This window comes from Lutzomyia longipalpis, chromosome 1 (assembly GCF_024334085.1).
Source record: "Lutzomyia longipalpis isolate SR_M1_2022 chromosome 1, ASM2433408v1".
Classification (NCBI taxonomy): Eukaryota; Metazoa; Arthropoda; class Insecta; order Diptera; family Psychodidae; genus Lutzomyia; species Lutzomyia longipalpis.
This window is the reverse complement of record NC_074707.1, coordinates 46,773,995-46,787,022: the sequence shown is the minus strand read 5'-3', so window position 1 is coordinate 46,787,022 and position 13,028 is coordinate 46,773,995. Positions and strand designations below refer to the sequence as shown.

At 35.4% G+C, this 13,028-nt stretch overlaps 1 protein-coding gene across 3 annotated transcripts in view; it reads right to left on the bottom strand.

The window, feature by feature from the left end:
* The window catches only part of LOC129787871 (homeotic protein antennapedia), a 154,633-nt gene that overhangs the window by 104,204 nt on the left and 37,401 nt on the right, over positions 1 to 13,028 (bottom strand). Inside the window, exon 1 of one of the 3 annotated variants that reach the window (XM_055823691.1) lies at positions 7,283 to 8,475. The exons of the other annotated variants lie outside the window; for them this stretch is intronic. The gene's annotated coding sequence lies outside the window, so the exon portion shown is untranslated. Of the gene's footprint in view, positions 1 to 7,282; positions 8,476 to 13,028 lie in introns of those variants that run through there. 3 annotated transcript variants of the gene reach the window in all.

The following is a 13,028-nucleotide window of genomic DNA, read 5'->3' as shown; positions in this document are numbered from 1 at the left end:
TTGTTGAAAGATTTTTTATTCGAGGCTTTGTGTTTAAATTTCTTCATTGAAAAGCTTTTAGATTGCTTGAGGGAAAATTATTGAAGGGAGAATGAGAAACTAAAAGCGAAAAAACCTTTAAACAAGGGGGTTTATCTGAGAGAAAGTCAATCATAACGCGTCCAGTTATTAGAGTTGGTATACCACAACGCGGATGGGTCAGTCTATGCGTTGTAATATAATTTGTGAGCAGAATTAGTAGGCAAAGTTGATTTTTTTAATGAAATTTATCAATATGAAAGATTAAAATGCTCATATCTCTGGTTGTATAAGACCTACAGAAATTTCTTGACTAGTTATAAAAAGGTATTGAAATAAGCTATAATCTGACATATATTTCGATACATTTCAAGGTCACCTCCAGAACATAAAATGGCGGATTTTTGTTCTACCAAAACAGTTTTTTGCACTTTTTGGCCTCAAGGAGTGGTTCTAGAGGTTTCTAATGTTCTAGAAAGTTGTAGATTATTGCAAAACCTTTAATTTGATACCAAATTGAGCAAAATTGGACAAGCAGAACAGAAGATATGGCTATTAGAACTTTTCAAATTCAAGAATTTTTCAAATGGCTATATCTTCTAAACGGCGACATAGATTTTCTTCATTTTCGGACTGGTGCAAGATTATTAGTCCTTCTACAACATATCAAAATTTAAAGGAAATCTATAACAGATCTTCGGAGATATAGCCCCTTAAAACTAGGCAATTTTTGTTTTTGATTTTAGCGCCTCTTGTGGCCATTTCAGGAACTTGGAATGTTCTAGAGAGTTGTAGGGCTTCTTGAAACCTTTCATTTGAGCCTGAGTTGGTCAAAATCGGTCAAACCGTTCTCGAGTTATATCGAAAAAACACTTTTTGCTTTAGGTCGCCATATTTGCTAAACGGCTTGACCGATTTTCAAGTATGAGTTATCGATGAAAATGTCTCATTGAGCACTACAACATACTAAAATTTCAGACCTCTAACTATAAGGGAAGTGATTGACGTTATTTCAAAATGGCGGATGGCGGCCATCTTGGATTTTGAAAATGCGAAAAAATGAAATTTTACACCCACATTTCTATATAAAACTTCAAACCGGAAGTCTCTATCTGTTACCGTTCTCGAGATATAAGATAAAGTTTGGACCACCGGAAGGCCGGCCGGAAGGCCGGCCGGCCGGCAGGCCGGCCGGATCAAAAATTTTCCACCACCATTTTCGTAATGTGGGAAGTCTAAAACGTGCTCATACCAAGTTTGAGCCCGATCTGAGGTGGTCGGTTTTTCCGACGATTACAATACTTGGTATGCCACGATTGTGGTATACCAACTAATTATTATCGGATCTTCAGAATTATTCGCTAATATTCGAGTGATGTGCAAAGGAAATTCAAATATTAGTCTAAGGAGTCTTAGCCTAAAAATGATAAATTCAAACATAAAAAATACTTAAATAAAACCGAAAAGTAAAGCCGAAGAATTCTAAAATCAAACTAAAAAGTAATAAATTATACCCAAAAAGAGACTAAATTCAAGCCGATAAATATTTGGTTTTCAGTCCCAAAATAGCGTAGCAAGAGCAACATTGTAAAGCCGGCTAACTTTGTTTGAGTTCCGAACAGACAAAGTAGCACCCGATAGATTGAGGAATAAAACTTAAAAGAAAAATTATTAAAGCCTAAAAAAGGACTAATTTCGAACCGAAAAGTAGTAAATTGGACCCTAAAAACACTAAACTCAAAAAGTCCTAAATACGTTTTTGAATTTTTCCGGTTTTGACTTTTTCGATTTTTAGCAAAAAATGTTCATGTAAAGTCAAGTATTAATATCTTCGGAAATATTCGGATGTCGCACTTAAAAACTCAAAATATTTGCCAGATAAATACCCCTTGGGTTTAAACAAATTTATTTTCTAAGTCTTAACCTACAAAAAAAATCATTAATCAATAAATACGATTTTTCAATAAATTAACTTTCAAATTTCTCAAAGAACATGAGAAGAAAAAATCACAGAAGCACCACTAAAAAAAATTTATCGTCAATTTGGACGACTTATCAGTGCAACAAATCTCAAAAAAAGAATCGGGCCAATATGGGTAAAAAAACGCGCCATGGAAGAAGCCAAAACCAAGACGACTTTTACGTCCATTTTACGTGCTGCCGGCAATAAAAATTTACGAGGAAATAATTGAAAGACGAATGGGATGTTATTTTCGGGGGGTAATTGATAAGGATTCCATATGTGCTTGTCATAGTACTCTTGATGCTTTACTGACTGCTAATCCGTCAAAACAGCTCTTGAGGATTTTTACGGCGTGCCACTTAGGAGGGCTCTCTCTCTCTGGGTACGCTCTTTGGGGGTGAAGGAAGTCAATAAAAAAGGAATAAAATAACTTGTTGCCTCTCTCGAGGGGGGTGACTAAATTTTATAGCATTGCAAACAATAATTTCGTCGTTGGCGGCACTTTTGGGGCCAAATCTGTGCGGGGTTGTGTTTTAGCCATGGCTTCTATGTACATGCGGAGGGCCCCTCGGTGATGGGCTGCAAAATTACAAAATGCCGTCGCTCGTGCGGTTTATTTTTTTCATGGGGCATTTTGTAATATTGACACGGCTCTCTGGCACTTTTTTTTTCGTGCCGTCTGCAAGAGTGCGCCGGGAGCTTGTATACATAGAACATATATAAACGAATGAAAAAAAAAAGCTCTCTACAAACTTGCGCCGCAACATAAAAATTAACTTTACGACCAGTTTACGTTCTCGTGCTCGCCTTTAATCTAAATTGGCATCAAATTGTAATGGACCATAAAGTTTATGATGTGCTGAGGTCTCTTTCAACACAATCGAGATTGAGGTGGGTTATGGAAATGTGCATTTACTCCTCTTTCCCCGGATTTTCTCACACACACTGGAGTTTTTGTGTGTTGTGTGCGCCTTTTTTTTTCAACCCCGTGGCGCGCCAATAGAGCTGCGCCACCCCCCGTGTGAATGGTTTTTTCTGCACCCATCGTATCGCGAATTGTTATTGAAATTTTCACGCAAAGTCTTGATTAATTTTCTGTGGGTTATCTCTGTGTGAATGAGCTTTTTCGAGCTTTTCACCGCACATTTAATTTTCTTTGCTTTCTCCCCAATTTCTCCAAGGGGGTGGTTTTCTGTGGGTGAACACTGCACCCTCATACCATCTTCCCCACACTGAGTGGCTCCACCAAGCAAGTTTAGTTTTGTCTACGACGAATGTTGTGTGTGTGGTGTGAAGAAAAGCGATGTATATAGGTATACTCATGGGAGGATTGTTTGAATTATGTTTGTTTAAAATTTTCACATATATACGCTTGTTATTAAAAACATCCCAAGAGTTTGGGGCGAGAGTCTCTCCGTGTACAAAAACAAACTCAGCCACTAGTAGAGTGTGAAACCCCAAAAACACAATCAGCTCAATGGTGAAGGAGATGCATTAGCATATTCATAATCCAAAAAAGCTCATGCAAGTTTTTAATTAAATTCACAAAAAAGAGATACCCAAAAAAAAAAGAAAGAAATGCGCATCGTTCTCGTTTGAGCAGAAACTCGCAGAAATGTTGCAAAAGAGCACAGCACCGTCGATATGAGAAGAAGATGAAGGAGTTTTTGGGGGCATGCAAAAAAGGTCTCCAAGCAAGCAAAAAAAAGAGGAAGAAAAAAGTCCTCGCAACATGAATCGGTAGAACGATGATGAGGAACATGCAAAAGAGCAAAATGGAGATGTCTCTGGCATCAGACAATTCCAGGGCGCTTCTCAAAATGTTCGTGGGGATGTTAATTAAAATGCTCTCTGACTTTTTGGGGTGTACACAGAAGCTCTCACACTCCATCCTCCGCGCGCACATACAATATAACTTTAATGGTGCGTTCATGTTGCCCTTAATTAATACGACGAGCGCACGGTGTTTATTTCACAGCCACCCGAAGAACTCGCCGCCGTGTCATTTGAGGTCTCTGACTTTTCTTCAGTGTGAGCGTGGTGAAAAATCCTCAAAATTCTCAACACCTCGTCACACAAAAGTCGAGGAAAAACGGCATGAACGTGATTCAAATGCTCAAAGAGATTTTTCAGGTCAGAGGCCAAGTGTGGAGTTTTAGTTTGTACGAAAGAGAAATTTAATAAAGCCAAGGGAGATTAATTTGATTAATTTGGTGTACTTGTGGGAGGAACTCCATTTCTTATGAGATTCTTCGAAGGTTTTTTTGAGATCTTGAGGAATTTTTAGTGAGAAAAACAAATTTCGTTTTAAAATAATTTACGGCAAGATTCAAGAAAATATAGAAATTTCCCGGAAAAACGATGGGAATGTTACAAAATTTTCAATTGAAATTCAAACCCTATCTGATTTATTTCTTAATTTTTAATTAATAGAATATGTCCTGTTTCAGTGTCGGATAAAAACGTGATATCCATGCTTAAACGTAATGTATTAAAATCACTATTCAAACCCCCTAGAAGGTTTAAAAAAAAACCACAAATGCCTAATCTTTAGGTTAATATTAATTAATAAAGATTCTTCCTCGAAAATATTTCTCAATATTTTTTTTAATTAAAAGTTTTCCTAATGAGTTATTGAAATAATTTTATTTAATGAATTGAAAAAATTAAATGTAGTTCAATAGATTCATATTCGTGTATTATTTATTAAAGATTTTAACATTTTTTGCAATTTTTTTTCCGGTAGAGATTTAATTAAAAAAAAAACATTTATCATAAATTAATGATTTTTTTTTCAATTATTTATTAATTCCTTATGTCTTATTTGGAAGAAATAATTTATGAAAATAATTTCTAAATGAATTTCTTTATTAATTTTTTTATTTTAAATATTAAAAAATTCTGAAAATTATTCTTGTACCTTTGTACAGAAATCAGAAGCTAAGAACCTTAATTTCTTAAAGAAAAATTTCTCAATTATTTTTTATATTTTGCCATATTTTGATTTTTTAAGGAAATAATAAAAAAAACAAATATTTGGCAATTAAAATTTACAATAAAGAAAACCAATTTAAAATGAAAACATTGCAATTATAAATTAATTTCAGATCCTAATCTATTTACAACGTATATACCATAACGCGAGCTTTTATATAAACATTTTTTTCAATTTATGAGGCAATCAAGTTATATAGCAATCAACTCCACCCTGTATTTTAACAAATTAATCTATTTATGCTTCACTTTGGAGCAATAAAATCATTTCTGAAACTTTCTCACATTAATTAAAAATAAATAAAGTCATATTTTATTGACAATCTTGACTCTGAACATGAGCTTTCAAGAAAATTTCCTTGACACCCAGACTTTATTGCAACTAGCGTGGAAATCTGTGTAAACAACATTTGCATACAATAAAATATTACTCGCGTGGTGTACCTTTCTCCGCGTCAAAACTACCCCCCTTTGCCGGGGAATTTTCTCTTCCGTCGCTACGGGAAAATTGTTTGAGGCCATAGCATAAATGTGAAAGAAACAAATCAAGATGTGATGAACTTGTCTCACGGGGACGCGTCGCTCGCTCTTGGTGGAGCGGTTTTAGCCTCCTGGGCAAATGATGAAAAGTATAAAATAAATAAATAAAGAAAAAAGCTCTGTGGCGAGATAATTTGCCAATAAATCATTAAGTGGAGATCCAATCAATAATTTCTCTGCCGAGTAATTATAATTATGTTGTTACATGGAAACATTTGAGACGTTTGGATATATATTGAAGAGTGGAAAACATGTTCTCAATGATTGCAAAGTCGTGTTCACAATTAACAAGAGAGACGGAACTGAAACATAGGCTGGAATGGATGGAGAATTGCTGTGTTGTATATTGAGAGCGGGATTCTTCCTACAGAGCGATACTTTCTGCGTGTAGTTTTTGACCCAATATCAGCTGATTGAGAAGGTTTATTGGATCAATAAAAAAAAACTAATTTAATGCAAAACATAAATCTTTAAGAATATTCTTTTTTTTTATTTAAAAGTGTCTCTAGAAGACTTTTTGTTTTAAGAAATATTCAGTTTTCTTCATGATCTGTTAAAGAAAGATATTTTTTCAATAAGATTTTTTCTTTATTTAATCACTTTGTAAAAACAGCAAAACGTCTAGTAGTATTCAATTTTTATTTTATGTGAAATATACTACAAGTTTTCCACACTTAAAACTTAACAGATAAGTTTTCCGAGCCTTAGTCAACGACCAAGAAACTCTTGAAATCTTTGAAATTTCAAGATTTCAAACGTTTCTTGGTCGCTGAATACGACGAGTTTTCTAATAATTTTTTTTCTAGATTTTTTAAGCTTCCAAATTCACAAAATCAAATTTTCTAAATTTTATTTTGGATTCTTCAATGGAAAATTCCAAAGATTTTTCACAAAAAACTTTCAAGAATTCTACAAATTCTTTAGAATTTTTTTAAAATTAGAATTTATTTATTTTTTTATTTATTTATTTAATAATTTATTTATTTATTTTTTATTTATTTAATTTTATTATTTATTTATTTATTAAGAATTTCTGTTTTTGTTTTAGAATATACAAGAATTGTTTTCTTAAAAAGTTTAGGGCTCATAAATAAGAAATTCTTAGATTTTACAAATATTATTTCAACGCATTCCAGAGCTTTCGCTTTTTATAATTTTCTAGAGCTCTGAATATGTTTTTTTTGCCGTAAAAATTGAAAATTCAATGCCAGGATTATACTAGAAATTTTCTAGTTTCCCGGCCTTCCTAACGTACCAAAGGCAAATAGTTGAATAAGGAAAATTCGTAATGCAATTGGTTAGAGCACTTCAACCTACATAAACCCAAAAGTCATCGGTTCGAATCCCAGGAATAATCGTAATAAACTATCTTTTTTCTAGCTCTGTTTTTCCACTCAACGCCTTCACCTAGAGAGTGAAGAAGTAAAGACAACGCGTGTGGAATCATCCGCCGGAAATCCAGAGAATCTTCCATAAGAAAAAAAGAAGATTATTGTGGATCAGAAAAGAATCTTTATACTATAACAGACGGATCATGATTTTGAGGAATGTCCGCATGAGTTGTGAGCATTGCATCTCCAACCGGATGGGAAGGAGAAATAAAAAATTGAGTGCTTCTGCTCATTTGGAGTGATTGGAATAAATTGGACCCACATATATGTACGACATACGGCTCTTATGTAAGCGCACAAGCAAAAATGGGGAGAAGGCACAGAGAAAACAATGTAGAACGAACATATTCGACATATCTATATTCCTACTACTTACAAGTATATTCACCAGGCGTAGAATTGTTGGCACCATATTCTCAGTGGCTGGAAAATTTGAATTTATTGATCACACTTCTGACACACAAAACTTTGCAGACCATTATTTTCAGCTCTGCTACCACTCTTTCAGTCGATTGAAAATTACATTCACGGTCACTTGTTTCGGATGAATTTGATTATATTTACTTCAAGCACTACTTAATAATGTTTCTCTACTTTAAATTTTATTTACAAAATGATCTTTTTGGCTGTATTCGGGGAATTCGGTTTATTTACTTTTTTTTTACTTCTTTACTTCACACCTCACTCTTTAAGAATTTAATTTAAATTTAAGAAGAAAATGCACAACACTTTTCTACGCAAAATTGCACTGTTTAGAGAGTTTTTCTTTCTGAAGAAAATTTTTTAAAGAAAAATTGCCCGGAACTCCGCACGTTTCCGCCTGAGCGGAGGAAGCCGGAGAAGTAAAAAGGGATTTTTTTTTAACTTTGACAAAATGTTCTTTTGCCCAAAAAATCCCGGTGAAGGAAATTCAAAATAATAATTCTTTAGCCCGCCCTTTGGAAGTTCCCTTATGCTCTCAACTACATGCAAAATTGGTCACACAGAGTGTCTTCTGCAGAATATTCTTCCCGTATGGCGGTCTTTTTGTGCGCCTGAGATGTTGATTTCTTTACGACTTCTATCAAACTAAGCATAAAATACGATTTCACATGAAATCCTAACCCTCTTTAATCCCGCAGCGCGAATAAATTTCACACAAATACTTTTTCCTACAGTCATGCCTTCACACAACGAACTGTGTTGTGTTCGGTACCCAGAGTAAGACACCCTAATGCACCGCCCAATTTACCCGAGTGAGATGGGAATACACTGTCTTTTTTCCACACGCACACACACCCCCCGTTTTGGTGGGCTCCCGAAGAGGACCATCGCGCCATCATGCGACAGTGTGCGACGAATGATGTATGGAGTTCGTGTGTGACGAACTAGACCAAATAAGTGGCATCGTAAAGCTTTATGCGAAAGTGTGCACTATTCGGGTAGTGTTCGTGTACCCATATTCCGGGTGCTTAGGGTGTATTGGTGTGTGGAAGAATGGTGAATAGGAGGAGCGAACCCATAAACCATTATAGGAGCCGAGAAGATGGATGGTATGCGCAAGTGAGAGGAATCGCAGTTAAATTTAATCGGTGAAAATGAGAAACACTCTATTTGTGTGCTCTGTGACGAATTCAACACACACACACACCCACCCACCTTGTACGTATATCATCATGGCCATACACAGGCAAATAGGGCTGATTTTTTTGTTCGTTATATAGCGTCGAAAATTGGTGTAGGTGGGTGGGTTGGGGTGACGGGGGGAGTTGTACGCCTCAGCAGTACGAGTCATGGTGAAAAATTTATCATTTTCACTGACATTTGATTTATTACACCCCAAAAGATGGGGTATGATGCTGAAGAGGTCCACCATACCATCGGGGCCACAGAGAATACAGTGCACGCCACATTTCGGGCACAATCAGCGGGCAGTCCCACGAAAATTACCAACAAGTCACTCAAAAAGTCCGTGGGGCATTTTAATGCATCTTTTCATTTTCATTTTCATGTCTTTTCTTTCTTGCAAGTGAACCTTCAAGAAATATTTAAGAAATTTCGTTAAAGAACCAACTGTCTTGTATAACGAACAAATGATATCTTGTGGAAAAATTAGACGACGAAAATTTCAATTTAATCAAAAAATATTGAAAAATTCAAAACTATAGCTTAGGTACCTAACACCTTGAAACTTATAAAGTGTTCGTTATGTAGGGTAACCACTGTATTTTTTAAATATCATTATAAGTTGGGCTGCATAAGATACAATAATAAAAAGGAAATGATTCTATTTAACACTTGTAGGATCGAGGTTTCTAACCTCAAAAGTTTCACGTTAATTAGTTTCCTTTCAAAAGAAAATATTTTTCCAAGTTTTCTTTCGACGATATTGAAATAATGAAACTTCCATGATGTAGAATTTATCACGAAATGTTAAACAGATTTAAATTTTGGGGCAATTGAAAAAAGTCAAATTGGTCACTTTGGCCAGCAAAATCTTCCAAGGGTTAACGAAAATAATTATTGTGGTGTAATAATTATCTAATACACTGAAAAAAAAAATAAGTTTAAGAACTTTTGAACTTCTGAATTTGACGCAAATATTTTTAAAAAAAGTTGTCTGTTAAGAAAATTAATTAATGAATGGATATAATAAATTATTACAATCAGTTGTACTTGTCTTAATAGTTCTTTATGTAGGGTATTCACTGTATTATTTTGGTGAAATTGTAATATTAGAATTTTTTTTTAAAGTTTTCTTAAAAAATAAATAAGTTACAGTTCTTAACTAATAAATAAAAATTAATTCTGTTGTAAATTGAAATGTACAAATATATAAAACAGAAATAAAGAAAATTGATTAAAAGAAAAAAGAAATTCTTTTTTATTCAAAACATAAAAGAAGAATTTTTTAGTAAGAACATTATAATTATTATAAATTTCCCTCAGAATATCCATATTAATTCAAAGTGTTTCAGTTTTTTTCTTAAGATTTTCATAAGAAATAATTAGGGAAAATAGCAGAAATAGGGAAAATTTATTCAAGGAAAGAAAATTCTATTCAATACGTAAGTAAAGAATTGCTTAAAAATTAATTTAAAAGAAAATTCTTAAGATTTCTTTTCTCAGAATATTAAAATTAATGAAAATTTATTTATTTTTAGGAGCTCTTTAGAGAAATTTTTCGGGTTAAAAAATCCACAAAATCTTTTGTAATTTATCATAAAAACATAAAAATTTTCCAAAGAAATTCAAAGATTTTCACCTTAATAAGAGGCAACGAAGCCAACGAATAGTTCAACTGACCCCACCTTACATTTTCGAGCAAGAATCAAATAAATCCCAGACCGACATTTACTACATGACTCTTTATCCTGCTCGCATGAGCCGGAGACCCACTTTCCAGGGATGATTTCCTCTACACATAGTTTGTTTCGCAATTCCTCCCAACAGGGTCAGGTTGCCCTCAGCGGAGCCCTCAGCGGAGCCCTCAAAAACAACCGAAAAAAAGAGACCAAACGAACAAAAAATCCAGCAAGGTGAAAATGGTCATCTCCACGTGAGACACTGATTTTTTTTTCGCTGGAAAACCACACAAAAATGGTTTTTAAAAAAAAAGTGTGCTCATTAGAATATATGGCCAAAGTTGCGTAATTTAATTTTTTTTGTGTGCGCGCCTGTAACCTTCAGCGAGTCTTGAAAACTTGTACCTGTTGCTATTTTCATAATTTTTTTCGGTTTATGTTTTCTGGGTGTTGTTTCACCATAAGTACCTGCTATGCTATGTACATGTGCGAAATAATACAAGAAAGTTGAATGAGAAAAAAGACACGTCCAGCGGAGAAGCGTAGAAAAAAAGAATACTTGAGGAACGCTCTTTGTTCATTTTTATTCCCCGACACTGCACGGTATTGCCCAAGATTTGCGCAAACTGAAAAAAAAGGACAAGGCCCATGGATGCTTAAAAAAAAGTGCTCAAGCAGTGAGAAAATGCAGAACAAAATGGATTCGGAGCTAAACAAAACCATGCGCCACACAAAATATGATTTAGAGACTCTTCTGGCTGATTCTCGAGGATGCAGCCACACCACCAACCTGCGAGGATTCCGCAGAATTCTCGTCACACCGTGAAGAATGGCTGGGATTTTTTTTTCTAAAAAAAAATCTTCTGCAGGAGAGCAAGGAGAGCTCTAGAGGAAAAAAAAAGCTTTTCGGAGGATTTTGTTAGTGTTTCCGATGTCGCGATGGTTCTACTCTTGTTTGCCTTGTTAGGGGCTCCTCTTCATGCGAATTCTCGAGCTGTGACTGACCAACTTTCCTATTAACGCGCAGTCTCTCGCATTCGGTGGTGATGTAGAGATAAATTTGAATTTCTGATTCATGAATTTTGTACGGAAAAGAGCTTAAAACACCGAGAATTGGATGTTAAAGTTTTGCCAGAGGAAAGTTTACCAGCAGCAATGCTTGGGAGTTATGCGTAAAAGATTATGAGGAATTGGAATTCTCAGCTGCCAGCTAAAGCCACTGACCCAAATTTTCATATTTAAACAAGAGATAATTTCTTAAAGGATTATTGATTGCAATATTCAAAGGGTTTTAAGGAATTTTTAAGATTTTTTTTTCATATTTTTTTGGAATTTGAAAGACAACAAGGATGTGAAAATATATAATATGAAAAATATATTTTTTTAAATAAATGATTCAAAAAATCTTTTTAAGTTTCTTGAAGAAAAATTTCTAAAGGATTTCCTTTAATTATAAAATATTGATTAAATTTCCCCATAAAAAGTAAGAGCTACTAAAGGACCTATATACATAGTACATACATATATACATAGAACGAAAGCATTCATATATATAGAAAATAAAGCCTGGGGAGAAAATTGATTTTCTCAGAGTGATTTCCTTGGAGAGAATTCATCACTTGACGCACATTTAATCTCAAGAGGAAGCTGGACATCATCCCCCACCTCCCACCCCCCCTTGTCGGTGCCCAAAGCAAGGAGGAATGTGGGCCAGAGATAGAAATTTGTCTGTATGGGGAGTTGTGGGCATTGGAGCATGTCTAAAATGGGAAATTCTGGCAAACACAACAGAATTCCTCACAACTTTCGTCCACCATTCAACCCCATTTTTTTCCACCATCCCTCTCTGCCCATCTTCTTTTGCTATTTGCTGCCCGAGGGCGGGAGGAAGCGGAGAAAGATGTGTTTTTGTGATGTCCGGACTTGCCGTTTGATTTATTGTTTTATATTTGTGTTCGAGGGTTGCGCTCTCATTCTCACCCTGCCGTCATGGCGGGAGAAATATTTGATCATGGCGGAAGATTCGGAGACGCTGGGTTGGAAGTAGCAGAGGCAGAAAAAAAATTATCTGAATATACATGAGACGAAAGACCCCACAAATCATAGAGATAAGAGGGGTTGGAAGGGGGATGAATGTGCCGGAGGGGGTGAAAAAAATGCGCTCAAGATGGGTGTGATCGTCTCGAAGGCGATAGTCTCTTTTATTTTTTTTTTTTGGCTTGACAGCACATCGGCACACACAACCCCCTTCACACGCACACGAAACACCCCCTTGGGAGGGATGATATATATTCTCTACATATATTTTTTCCTCGCCAAAGATTTCCCAACGTGGCTGCTTCGATAAGGGCTCCACACACAGAGAGAGAGTGGAAGAAGAGCAAAGAAGCCACAGTACGCCTCTTTTGCCACTTCATCACCAGGCGCCCCCACTGTGCCCAACCCCTTGGAGCTTCCGCAATAAATATCAATGTTTTCGATACCCCGCGCGTACATTTGCAAAGTTCAAGGAACTAACATCCATTGAATCTCTCTCTTTGCATGATGAATGGCACTGGGGGGATATTTACATAAATTCACATGCGAAACATATGAGTCTCGGCAGAAGCAACCCCTAATGAAGTGACCGCGTGTACAACCCCCTGCACAATATAATGGACCCCCGGCTTTTCTTTTGCCTCCTCCAGCACACTAATGGATCCTTTATGGAGAATTCATTAGAGATGCTCTCTCTCTGGCCATATTTGTTTGTTTGCTTCTGGTTTAATTTATCGATGGCAAACAATAATTTGTCCATTTGAATTTTTCCATTCATCCCCTCTAGGCTAGAGCAAACAT